Here is a 13,899-nt window from a genome sequence, read left to right as displayed (position 1 = left end):
TCCAAATTGCAACTTACTACTGCGTCAGGCGGAATGGGTGTACCGGATTTTACTATGCCTGCCAATTACAGTGGCTGGCCTACTGGCTGGCGGGCCACAACCTACATGAACTTAGCATGTCAGAGGCGGAATGGTCGAAAGGGACCATCCACGCCCTGTTATTAGCGAGGGCGGAGATACCTAGACATGCCCATCGACTGCTACGACTAGCGCTCGCATACTGAAAAAGGGCAGTGAAGTATACATCCCCGACGTCCACGTATGCCTCCACGATACCACTTCTGGGGGTCCCACTAGGCACGGAATTGCTCTCAAACCAGACACTCACTACATGGCAGGACGCGGGGGTCACACAAATAGGAGACCTGTTTGCGGATGGCCAGGTTATGTCGTTTGAGGACTTTCGTGAGACCCACCACGTGCCAAGGGGCACGTTCCTCTTACATGCTCGAGTGAGAGGGTACATAGCCAGGACAAGGGCGCCCGCGGGCGCAGAACCCCCCACAAACCCCCTATTGACGATGCAATACCTCATGGGAACGGGAAGCCATTTAACGAAATGGCTTACAAACGGAATAAGGACTGGGAGGGCGGTCTCTTTACAACCCTTGAGAACTAGATGTGAGGACGACGTGGGCAGGCCATTCAGAGATAAGGAATGGGAACGTATACTCAAATTCCCCAAAAAAGTTTCCCGGAACCCCAAATTTAAGTTCATACAACTCATGATTTTGCACAGGGCTTACCTATCGCCACACCGTTTACACGTAATGTTCCCTGCCACACTTGATAGTTGCCCACGTTGCAGTATGGCGAATGCGCGCCTGATACACATACTATGGGAATGCCCGAAGCTGGGGTATTTCTGGAACACGGTGCATGAGGCCCTAATTAAACTGGCACCGTCCAAGCCGTATGCCACTCTAGCTTACTCTATACTCGGGCTTGGTCCTTCAGAGCGTGAAAAAAGTGTCACCACCCGATTCACAGATCTAGCCTTGCTTCTGGCAAAACGTACAATCACCATGCGCTGGAAGTCAGCTAGACCCCCGAACCCAGAGATATGGAGGGTGGAGAGGTAATACGATGGGGGAAGGCGGAAGGCGAGGCGCTACAGCGAGAAGAGCGTAGAGGCCTAAGGAAGAACCTATCCTCACTGGAATGGAATACAACACTTGGGGCATTCGAGACAGAAGGTTCCCCAGATTCGGGCTCTGAGCTCTCAGTTGTGTAGAAGCTGTGAGGCGAGGGGCGTGTCAACATGCTATCCAGGTGGAAATGCTGTCACGTACCTCGGCAGTCCCGGCAGATCTGGGTGCACAGGCAGAACTGATAGCCTTCACATTAGATATACCGTCCCCAAATGTGCCGTGATGTATTGAAACACAAGATGCCACAGTGCCAGTTGTAGCCATGTAACATGTACTTTCCAATGTACCTACCAGAGTGCTGGGAGTGGGTGGGCGTGGGTGGGGGGAGTTTAGTTTATCTAAAGTTGGGCTATAGGGAAAATCCAAACGAAAATGTTGTGCGATGCTTTGACACTTGATATAAGTATGTGTACGTCAAAAAATGTTTGCAATGTGTTTCTGCTGAAATAACGTATAAAGTGCACAATGATACTGCTAATAAAAAGAATTTGAAAAAACCAGGGAATCACACTTCAATATTTCAGAATATATACACATATTATATATATACATATATACACGTTACAAATATTATATATTCATACATACAAATTATTAAATAAACATATTAAACAGTTTAGACACGGGACTCCCTCCATCTCTTGATGGGGGCCCAGATGTTCAGCCCCATTTCACGCGTTTTCCTACCCTTATGCTCGTATAGGGAAGATTCATTATTATGTATCCCCAGGAGTCTGGCCAACCACATCTGAAAGGAGGGTACTACCGTATCTTTCCAGCCTGCCGAAATAAGAATTCGAAGGACAGCAACAAAAATAAAAACAAGCATTTACAATGCAATGGTCTCGGCATTATTAAAGGTAGAGCTATTGGCATTGGCATTTTTTTTTAAAATCATAAATAAATGGCATTGTCATTTACATTGCCAATAGCTTATTCGTTAAATAAATGGCATTGTCATTTACAATGCCAATAGCTTACTCGCTCGCAAATGCATGACCTATTGCATTTACACCCACACAGAGCAACACACACAAAGCCACCCACACACACATACAGAGCCACCTACACAGAGCAACCCGCACAGTCATTCACATAGAGCCGCCTAAACAGAGCCACCCTCACACAGACAGAGCCACCACACATGGAGCCACCTACAAAAAAGCTATCAATACAGAGCCACACACACAGAGCCACACACACACAGCCACACACACAGAGCCACACACACAGAGCCCCCCACACACACAGAGCCCCACACACACACACAGAGCCTCCCACACAGAGCCACTCACATAGAGCCCACCCTACACACACACGGAGCCCGCCCCACACACACACACAGCCCACCCCACACACACACAGAGCCCGCCCAACACACACACAGAGCCCGCCCCACCCACACACAGAGCCCCCCCCCACACAGAGCCCCCCACACACAGAACCCCCCCCCCACACACAGAGCCCCCACACACACACACAGCCCCCCCACACACACAGAGCCCCCCACACACACACAGAGCCCGCCCCACACACAGAGAGCCCGCCCCACACACAGAGAGCCCACCCCACACACAGAGATCCCACCCCACACACAAAGCCCCCCCATACACACAGAGCCCCCCCCCACACACACAGAGCCCCCCACACACACACAGAACCCCCCCACACACACAGAGCCCCCCCACACACAGAGCCCACCCCACACACAGAGAGCCCACCCCACACACAGAGAGCCCACCCCACACACAGAGAGCCCACCCCACACACAGAAAGCCCACCCCACACACAGAAAGCCCCATGTAAAGATGCCTAACAGCAAAGTCCGCCCAGTTGAGACGTATGTCTCTATATCTGGAATTGATGGCGTTTTGCCCTAACAATGAGGTAACCTTAGGACAAATGATGAAACTAGATATAAAGGGGAAACAAGAAACAGACATATCTATACTGTGTACTGTGAGATCAATGACATGCCATATGTCCACCTAGTCGGTTTATTTTTTGTTACCATCACAAGTTTTGTAGAACTAATGTTGATGATCGGCTTTCAAAGTCAGCTGAATCTATCAGTGTTTTTTCTCGCATCAGGGCCACCAGTCTGTGACTACAAGGCAGAAGTCCTCCATGTTCTGGACACCAAAATAACCCAAAATTAGGTTAAATGTAAAATGGACGACCATGAATACAACTTTGTTGTGGTGTAATGATTGAACTACCACTAGGCACCTGGATCACTTGTTTTTATTTGGACTTTGCTGTGTCTACTGAACTTGGGGGGGCTATTTGATTAAAAAGAGCGATTTGCTTGATGTTCCCGCGGACTCTCCGACCTTAGGCACCATGTGGAAAAGCCCCGGTTAAAGCGCACAGTCAGTCCCACATGCAACCTATCAAATCCGAGAAAAAAAAACGCCCAAACACAGTGCATTTGACTCTGGGTCAGACAGCAGGCAGACATACCCAAGCCCCGTTGGAATGGGGGGGGGGAGTCCTTATCACAGTACATTAAAATGAGAATTGAAAGCGCTCTATTCCAAACAGTTAAAAAAAGGCAGTTAAAAAACCCGCTCCTACTTCCAAGCTGGACCCTCCACCCCAATCACTTTTTAACATTTAAAAACACAAACCTCCCACTCAAACCACAGAAACCTAAGAGTCGCTTAAAACGCGCTGTCATACATACTGTACTAGCGCCAAGAAGCGGGGGCCCACGTTAAAAGGGGTTAGATGCGGAGGAGTAGGAACGTAAAGTTGTCAAATAGAAAACGAAAATAGACGAACACGATTCTACCACAGGTAAAACCATGCATTCCTATTTTCCCATAATACGAGTAAAAGAACTTACGTTGCTCGCACAATCGTGCGCGTCTCAACCAAGACAACACTTTCCGGGGTGTCCGTGCAGGTTAAGCCCGGGGGAGAGGTATACTTGCTGGGGCCCAGCTGTGCCGGCAGCCCCCCGGTTATGTGGGCGGAGGTGGGGGCCATCTTGCCGGCCGTGGGGCCGGCCCCCACTTGATGTCTGTCCATGGCCAGGGGCGGAGGGGGGCGTGCACAGAGCGGGATAAAGTGCATTAATCTCTCTGCATCAGTGAGATTAGCCTAAAGCCGTGGAACAAAGTAAAGTGAAATGCAGCGCGGGTGGAGTCTACAGTGAAATATATGGGCGGCCTTTGTAACTTTCACCTACTTTTATCGCGTTCTTTCTTGCAGTAATTGATTATGTGAGACGAGGGAGTCAGAGACTTTGTCGATCTGCAAGTGGGCACCCTCTGAGCTGTTGGAGGGAGGCGCGAGAGAGGAAAGATTGATCAATGTCTAACAGCAAAGTCCGCCCAGTTGAGACGTATCTCTTTATATACGAGACTAAATACATCAAAAATATTTCTCTGTAACTTCAGAAACAGCTCCCTTAAGGATCGAAAAGGTTACGTTCAAGCCCCTCTCCTCCAATGGCTGGCCAGCATTTACGAAGCCAGCCAATAGAGAAGAGGGGCGGGTTCAAGCCCCCTACACTAAGAAACATAAAATCTCGGAGCTCCGCCCACTGCTTACGCAGTGCGACGAGTCCTCAACCTAAAAATAAACACAGGGACAAAAAATAACGAAATAACTAAAAACGCAGACAGAAAAAAACATTCAAAGAGCAGGGTCGTCAAAAAGGTGGAAAGAACTGAAGGGAAACATGGACAGCTGCTCCAGGCACTGCACCGCCGTTGACCTGTCGGCACGGCCCTCCCTTCACCCCGCAGGATTATATAAATAAGCAGCGTAACTCTGATTTATGTGATGCAAAGACGCACCATTCGGCACCAGCAGATTTATTTTACGACTCAACCGATCTTTAATTGTTTTTTCTTTTAATTTGCAAAGTGTTTCGGAATGGACGGCGGTCTGATCCGGGAGTCACTTGGCCCGTCGAGGCGCTCTGACAGCGCTTTGTCAAAGTAAGGCCACGAATACAGGAGGAATGCAATATCATTCTCCCAGGAGGATGGGTGGTGGAGGGCACCGCCCAAAAACAAACTGTCTTGGTGATGATTGGCCACGGGCGACACTCACTAAAACTCAAGGTTTAGAAAAACACACATGACATATGTGTGTTTTATTAAAAATCAGATATTTTCTCCTGTATTGCTATCCTACCTTTAGGCAATGATTCCTGTGTTTTGGGAAATCTAGAAGGATTGTGAGAGTGTTAGTGGGTACCTGAGCAAGTCATATTATCCCTGAACACTGAAATAAGTAATTTATCTGTAAGGTAGGACTGCAAAAGGCATATAATTAAGCAAGCAAAATCAATGTGTACTTCCTAACCTGGAAACTCATTTACTGCTGCCCTTGAATGAAATCAATGTGAGAGCTGTTCCAGGGTGGGTTACTACGAAAAAAATGTTGATGACTATCGGTAAACATAAGCCTGTCAGTGTTCACCAATTCGGAATGGTGAACCCACTCGGAAAGGCCGAAAAGCCTTTCCCCTCCCACTAGATCTGTAAACTCTCCTCTGCTTCCTCTGGTGCTCGAAGAACCCACGCCCTCATGAAACAAAGTGGAGTTATCTGAACAGCTCCGATGAAACTATCAATTGTTCTAGGCCAGAGAGAGCAGAGTACTGCACAGTTCCAGTTGTGTTCTGTGGTGAGAAAACCACGCTGCAATGCACTCAGAATTTCTGTTCTACTGCACGGGGTGAACCCAGCTGGAGACAGAAGAACCTTATTTTTCTTGTCTCCCTTCACGTTAGCTCCCAGAAGCAGGGGTAAAGCGCACCACTAGAGTACACGGTGTGGCTCCTTAACGCGGCCCAGGTCATAATCCCACTTTAAGTAAAACTGTGGGCCATACAATGCCAATGTTTTTAAATCTGAGTAACCCACTGCTGGAAGCAAGAACCCCACTGCCATAAAAACGAGACCGCAAGCCATAACCCCATCGTCGTTAATGCTGAGTAGGCAGAAAGTACACTGGAACCATGCTTGCTTGTGAGCAATCTCTGGAGAATATGCACTGCATGCTCCTCAGCAACAAACGCATGAGTAAACCTAAATTATACACTGCGCTTCAACTAAAAGATACATTTGGAATTTTGGAATGAGGAATGCCAGTCAGGGATGCCTGTTATTGGAGGCACAAAATATACCATTGACCGTTTCTACAGCAAACACCCAAAAATGAACTATGTTGAGCTTATACATCAGGTGCTATTTTACTCAATTTAATGATTCTCGAGTACACTTATTCTCGCAACATTAGCATAGTGTTAGACCTCGGACACTGATTTTCTACCCCCGTTGCATGTGGTAATATGTTGAATACTGTTTGATTTCACATGAACAAATGTTTAAAGATTTGCTTTTTGAAACTGTACTTTATCATGCCCATTACAGGATTTCACAGGGCCCCCGAAGAAGGGCTCAGCCCGAAATGCATTGGGCCAATGAGTTAAATATGTGTATATAATGAGAAGAATCATGAAATGATGCACAAGTAAAGAAAATCATTGAAACTGATTTACACGTTTTGAACCTTTATTTGAACTTTATTTGAACTGTTTTGATTCTGAGTGCTCTGGGGAGACACTTTTCTTGACATTACAGATTTATACTTTACCCAAGTACAGAGGGTTCAACCCCACGGGCACCACCCACCTTTAAAGAATTTATCAATTACACTAAGATCACTTCAGGAGTGCGTACCCCGACCTCCATTTTTGGATTTAAGAACTTATCATTTTCTGTACGAAAGACTGTGGATACAGCACCCAAACACAAAAATGCAATTTGATGATATGACACACTCAGACCAAAGAGCTGATACTTTGGCATTCACTGAAGAAGATTCAAAAAGGATTTACGCTTTAATTCAGGAAGATGAAAGTCCTGGTACTAGTACAGGTTCAACGCAAGCAAATATTAAACAACTATTGTACATGTCAAAACGGATAGTTAATCAACGATTGCATGCAAGTACCTTAATAAAATATCACAAGGCACAGCGGATTCCACGAGGCCTACGGATATCCCTCAAATCAACTTTGTGCAAAAACAATGCTCGCTTCACAGAAAAATGGTTCGCAATACTAAATAAGTGTTCTCTAGACCTAATTCTACTCATCATTGAAGAATTAGCTAAACTTATTGAAGATCTAAATAGAGAAACCGCTGCACTTAAGGATGAACTAAACACCATGCTATCCAAGGAAGAATGGGATGAGGTACTGTCCGACATTAATAAACAACTAGATGTCTATACCAAAGAGATAAATGAACGCAAAGTTAGGAAGTTTAAGAGGGACACTACTGATTACCGCACAGGAGAGGTATACAATTGGGCAGACATATACGCCCGAAGGCGTCAACAAAAACCTCAGTATAAATCATCGGATGAGACTTCATCGGACGATTCACAATCAAACAGAAGAGTTCCTACAACTTCAAAAAATGTTCCAAGACATAGAGATGAAAATCAAACGTTAGATTCAAATCAACAACAAGCAAAGACTTCTTCAACAACATCGACTCCTTTTTTAGAGAGAGGCCATGGACGCCCAAAAGAACCAGGAGGGGGAGAAGCAGGAACAACCAAAGGTCAACAACCAGAAAGCATAGCACAGAACACCAGAAGTCACAGGACCTCGTGATCAACATTTCAAACCAAAACATCAATGAGTTTTAAATAAAAACATTGCAGAAAGGCACATCATTCGTTCCCACTTACCATTCTAACCTGCTAGAAACGCAAATTTGCGTGTACAAATTCGTAAGAAATTTACGCCTCAGACATTTTTTCTCAAATGTTGTAGAGAGACCTATCACAGACACCGAAACGGACAAACTATTGGGACTAAGGAACCCCAGTCGCTTTTTACCACCAGTGAGTCATAAGGTATTGGATGTCTTTGAAAAAGTCGTAAACAAGGATGTCTTAAAGATCTTTAAAGCACCCAGACTCAAAAGAACCAACTTCACCCAAAAAGAGAGACATGCTATTCAAAACTTGGCAGAAAACAAAAATATCACCATACAACAGGCAGACAAGGGCGGCGCCCTAATAATCATGGACACTGAGTTTTATGACAAAAATATGAAGGACCATGTGAATGATACCAACACCTACATAAAATTGAGAGGAGACCCAACCAGTGAATACAAGAAAATTCTGAATACCATCATTCAAAAAGCAATTGATACAGGAACCATTGGAAATAAAGAAAAAGAATATCTGATCAAACAAAACCCATCTGTACCCTATATTTACATGATTCCAAAAATACACAAACCCCCCACAGTTCCTCCATTCCGGCCGATCGTTTCTACAGTCAATTCAATCCATGAACCAGTAGGAAAATTCATTGACAAACATCTACAACCACTAGTACAGCAGATTCCAACATACATAAAGGACACCACCCATTTCTTGAACATTCTAGAAGAACACAAGACCTCATTCTCCACCGAGATGATTTTGACCAGCATTGATGTGAAGTCATTATACACTTCGATTCCTCATGACTTAGGATTAACAGCATTGGAGAATATTCTGCTAAACAGTGAATCAGAAGACACAAATTTGAAATTGCTAATCATGGAATTGATGCACTTTACACTATTCCACAGCTATTTCCAGTACAACAACGAATTTTTTGGACAATGTAACGGAACTTCCATGGGAAATTGTGCTGCTCCGGCATATGCCAACATCTTTATGCACCACTTTGAAACAGAGCACATTCTTAACAACCAATCATGGAAAAACAATCTCATACTGTACAAGAGATATATAGATGACATCTTCCTACTATGGAAAGGATCAACCACTCAATTAATATCAGCCATCCAAGAACTCAATAATGTTAATGATCGGATTCAATTCACCTATAACATCAATCACAAACAACTATCTTTTCTAGATGTACTAATCATCAAAGACCAAGACAAACTACTTACCACAGTATTTCAGAAATCCACAGACAAAAACAACTTGTTACACTACCAGAGTTTTCATCAACCTCCATTAAAAAATCATCTTCCTTACTCTCAATTGCTACGCGTTAAACGCATCGCCTCCTCTCAACAACTATATGAAGAGCAAAAAGAAAACATGATAAAGAAATTCAAGGATCGGGGATACCCAGAAACCATACTGGAACCAGCTGTGGAGAGAATAAAACACATGAATAGACAACAACTTTTGACACCATCCACCGCAAGGGAGGAACAAAGATCAGTGTTCATTTCAAAATACTCCACAAGGAGTTACAACATTAAAAAAAACATACTAAAACATTGGCCGTTATTGGCCCTGGAAGAAGATTTCAAGGGAGTTTTTTCCTCGAACCCAAGATTTGCATATAAAAGAACAAGAAATCTAAAAGAATTACTAAAACCCAAAGTCACAGAACTTCTGACATCATACAAAGGCACGATGGCCTGTCACAACTGTGGAAATTGTAATTCCATTATTAAAGGGATTGAAATTAATCACCCATCCAGTGGAAGCAAAATCAAATTAAGAGTAAATGGCACATGTGATAGTACCAACCTTGTATATATGTTGAAATGTCCATGTGGACTCCCATACGTGGGCAAAACATCCAGAAAAATAAAAACCAGGTTGACAGAACACCGCAGCAACATTCGCCTCAAATCTAACAAATCTACTGTGGCAGTAAACTTCAACGATCACCATCACAATCCAAGCCAACTGAAGTTCTGCATTTTAGAAATAGTTCCCTTACTCCCAGGAAGAGACAATGATCAATATCTGTTAAGACGTGAACTTTACTGGATCAACAAACTGCCATCGACAGCTCCAAGAGGACTCAATGAACGTTTAGAATTTAGTTGTTATTTATAGTTATATGCTCTGATATTCGCTGACAGACTATTTATTTATTTTACCATTGATTACATGCTATTGTTGTGAATGTTCCATCCATAAGAATAAGAATACTCTTTGTCACTTCTTTTTATTTTTTCCCGTTTCCTGTTCCAAAGCTCATTCAGACTCTAATACATCGCAAATCTTTTAATGATACATTCCTCCCCTAACCATAACACAGTTCGTAGCACCGAGATAAAAATGTAAACATAACGTTTTCGTGTGTTGTGACACGTGACCGTGTGTCAACCAATCACACCGTTCGTTACCAACGTACACATCTTAACGTATCAGCGTCGCCCTTACATTTAAGGAGCCTCGCGACCCGGTTCAACACTTAGAACGCGGAAGTACACCTGATCGCTAATACTTTAACCGGACTCCCACGCGGACTCGGCCAGAATACTTTACTCGGTAAGCATTCTTTACGAACGAATTTTTGACAGAGGATTGCTGTCAAACACAGACCCGCTTTCTAACGTCCATTACTTTTTCGTTTGTTTACAGACATCTTTTTTATATCAGCGCGGCTACCTTAATCGCCTGAACAGGTTTGATGAGCACGATTTCACGAGCACTTTTTTAAAACGTGGCGTCTTCTGCCACTCCCTAGACACCCCCAATTTCTTGCACTTTCCCAGTAACGATTCTCGAGTACACTTATTCTCGCAACATTAGCATAGTGTTAGACCTCGGACACTGATTTTCTACCCCCGTTGCATGTGGTAATATGTTGAATACTGTTTGATTTCACATGAACAAATGTTTAAAGATTTGCTTTTTGAAACTGTACTTTATCATTACCATTACAGGATTTCACAGGGCCCCCGAAGAAGGGCTCAGCCCGAAATGCATTGGGCCAATGAGTTAAATATGTGTATATAATGAGAAGAATCATGAAATGATGCACAAGTAAAGAAAATCATTGAAACTGATTTACACGTTTTGAACCTTTATTTGAACTTTATTTGAACTGTTTTGATTCTGAGTGCTCTGGGGAGACACTTTTCTTGACAGAACAGTGCATTACAGACTCAATTTAATGAGTCATGTTACAGTCTTTAATAGGCCCGACAGAATTCACAGATCTCTTCAGAGGAACCCAGCCCACTAAGTTACATACATATCTCTAAAATGTCACTCTTTACCTTTTAGGTGAGAAACCTCAGCTCACAAAGAGGTTGCGTATCAAATTTAAAAACACACTATTAAGATAGAAGTAAGATCTACATCTTTCATAAACTGAGCTGGTCAAGTATGCAGTACCACATACCTCGACACATAAGATTTTAATACACCCACTTGTGTGGCAGGATTCCTGGATCTTGTCAGTCAAGCGTAGATAATACACAGACAATGGAAGCCTACAGACATCTTAATTCTAGAAGCAGTTTCTTTGAAAGTCATTCAAATACATGGTTTCAACCAAAGACTTTTTACTTGCATTGTGATTTGGCAAAGCCCCCTTAGAGGCAGTGACCACAAGACAGAAACTGTTTACAGAAGTGATATTCAAACCATTTGCAACCCATGGCAAGGCGGGGCATGGGGGAAAGAGATGCAAAAGGATGACCAATGGGAAAAAACTTTTAGCAAAAGAGGAAGAATAGTTGACTTTTTATAAATGGAATTTAATAAACATGAACTTTGGCATTCGGGAGGGGGAGGGGGCAAAGAAGAACTTCTTTGCCAGGGGAAAAGGAGTTTTCAAAACATAAGTTTAAAGACCCCAACTCTATTGAGGCATCCAAAAAACAGGCAGCAGAGACACCATCTGCATCAGTGGGCAAGATGCTTGGAGAGAAACGTTGTATTGTTCACAGTAACTAGTCAGGCAGAGTTTGGGCAAGCACGGGTAATCGCAAAAGGACAAGCAGAAAAAAGTCACAGATTGCTATGGTGGTCTAAAATATCCAATGTTGCTGTTGATGCAAAATAAAACTCCGCATAAAAGGTGTACTTTTTGTGTTGTAAATGACTTAAAAACACAGGCAAATGATGAAGGATATGTAACAACAGTCTTCAGTGACTCCCAGGGAGATCTCTTCCATTTTAGGAATTTCTGTCCCTTAGTCAATTGGCGACAAACATGTTTTGTTATTTTTTAACTTTCATCTACTGCACACCATAAAATAAGTTCTTTTAAATAGCAGGTATTAAAATAACCTAACTCAATGGTATTCATTTTATGTCCCCGGGCTTAGCAAAGAGCTGCGCTGCAATTGGCACCCGTGACTTTTAGGTTACATACACATCTCTGCAGCGAGCACACAACCCCCGAGCGACCTCAGTAGCAAGCCTTTTCGAACGCAGAACCTATGGCAGCTGCTGATGCTTAGACATCATCAGTTCCGGTGCAGTCACAGTGGTTGTGCCTGCATGCGATGGGGACACGAGTTTGGGAACAGCGACAGTGCCAACACTGGTGTGCTCTCGGATGCGGTGGCATGAGAAGGACAATGTTAGTTGGCACCGGTCCCGCCTATTGGCAGGTTACACTTTCCCTCCAGCGGCACGGGGCCCCAGTGGATCTGCGAAACCTTCTCAAGCCCCAGCAGCCACACACATAGATTTATACCTCGATTCTTACATGAATATGGCTGAGGAGAGCTCAGCGATAATAGCAAGTAACACTCAGCCAGGGCTCAAGTCCTAAACAAGGGACTAGAATGCTTAAGGATGGGATGAAAATAGACCTGACCGTCCTATGCTTTGGGTTCTTCAGCTGCTGGGCAAAATGCGTGGAGAGGCGACGTCAGAGGCCTCGAGAGGTCCCGGCTTCGAATTCCAGCGGTGGGGCTGAAAGGACGAGCAGGCGGGGAGAGGCGATGTCAGAGGCTTCTATGAGCTCCCAGCCTGTCGTTTCCAGTGGTGGGGGCTGCAGTGAGGAGCAGGCTGGGAGAGGCGATGTCAGAGGCCTCTGTGCGAGCGCAGCCTGTCTTTTCCAGTGGTGGGGGCTGCAAATGGAGCGGTGCGGTCAGAGGCCCCTCTGAGATCTCCGCAGGGGATTCCTGTGGTGGGGGCTGCAATGGGAGCGGCGCTCGAAGCAAGAGCGCGGCAGAGTGCGGGGCGGTCCGGCCGAGCGGGGGGTGGGGGGGCTTAAGGCGCAAGGCGATTGGGATGAGAAGTAGAGCGCTAGGGAGTCGCGTCCACCATCATGGCGAGCCCTCCACTTTCCTGTGGTAAAGACAGATATTTCATTGACCGCCTAGTTTTGCCATATTGCCAAACAAAACTCATAAAGGTTGCCTCCATAGACTTCAATAAACTTTCCTCTACTAAGAATGGGATAGAGCGAAAGAGGTATAGAACCTCAGGAAACATGGTCATTTTTAATACATTTACCCTGCTTATCAGGGACAGATGTAAAGCGTAAATTCTTTTCAAATCTGTCGCCATTGACTTTAGCAGGGGGGTAAAATTTTCTTTAACAATTGTGTCTATTGCTGAGCTGACCCTGACTCCAAGATATATTGCTGAATCTGAATATCTACTATCAACTCTGCTTATATTGTCGGTACAAATTATTTGAGTCTTGCTCTCTGTTAGATCTGGGGGTCTCTAGTTGGCAGAGGTAAGTACCTTAGACCAAGTAGGGACCCTTGCTTCTAGTCAGGGTGAAGGAATAACCCTCTGAGATAACCGCCGCTCACACTCTAGGTAGCATGGCGCGAGCAGTCTAGGCTAAACAGAGGCAATGTGGATAACATTTGCACTTAACACAACAGTAATTCCCAATCTACCACAAACTGAGACCACACAGGTAAGTATATTTTATAAAAATATATAACTTTATCTAGTTTCAGCAAGGTAAATAAAGCGTTTGCATGATAATCACTTCTTTAGAAAAATGTTGCATTTA

At 44.3% G+C, this 13,899-nt stretch overlaps 1 protein-coding gene across 1 annotated transcript in view; it reads right to left on the bottom strand.

Moving 5' to 3' along the window:
- The window catches only part of MGST3 (microsomal glutathione S-transferase 3), a 157,267-nt gene extending 144,281 nt beyond the window's left edge, over positions 1-12,986 (bottom strand). Inside the window, exon 1 of the mRNA XM_086957189.1 lies at positions 12,739-12,986. The gene's annotated coding sequence lies outside the window, so the exon portion shown is untranslated. The remainder of the gene's footprint in view (positions 1-12,738) is intronic.
- Between the last annotated feature and the right edge of the window lie 913 nt (positions 12,987-13,899).

The sequence above is a fragment of the Lissotriton vulgaris genome, chromosome 1_1 (genome assembly GCF_964263255.1).
Source record: "Lissotriton vulgaris chromosome 1_1, aLisVul1.2, whole genome shotgun sequence".
Classification (NCBI taxonomy): domain Eukaryota; kingdom Metazoa; phylum Chordata; class Amphibia; order Caudata; family Salamandridae; genus Lissotriton; species Lissotriton vulgaris.
The sequence above is the reverse complement of the archived record's forward strand: the minus strand, read 5'-3'. Positions and strand labels throughout refer to the sequence as shown.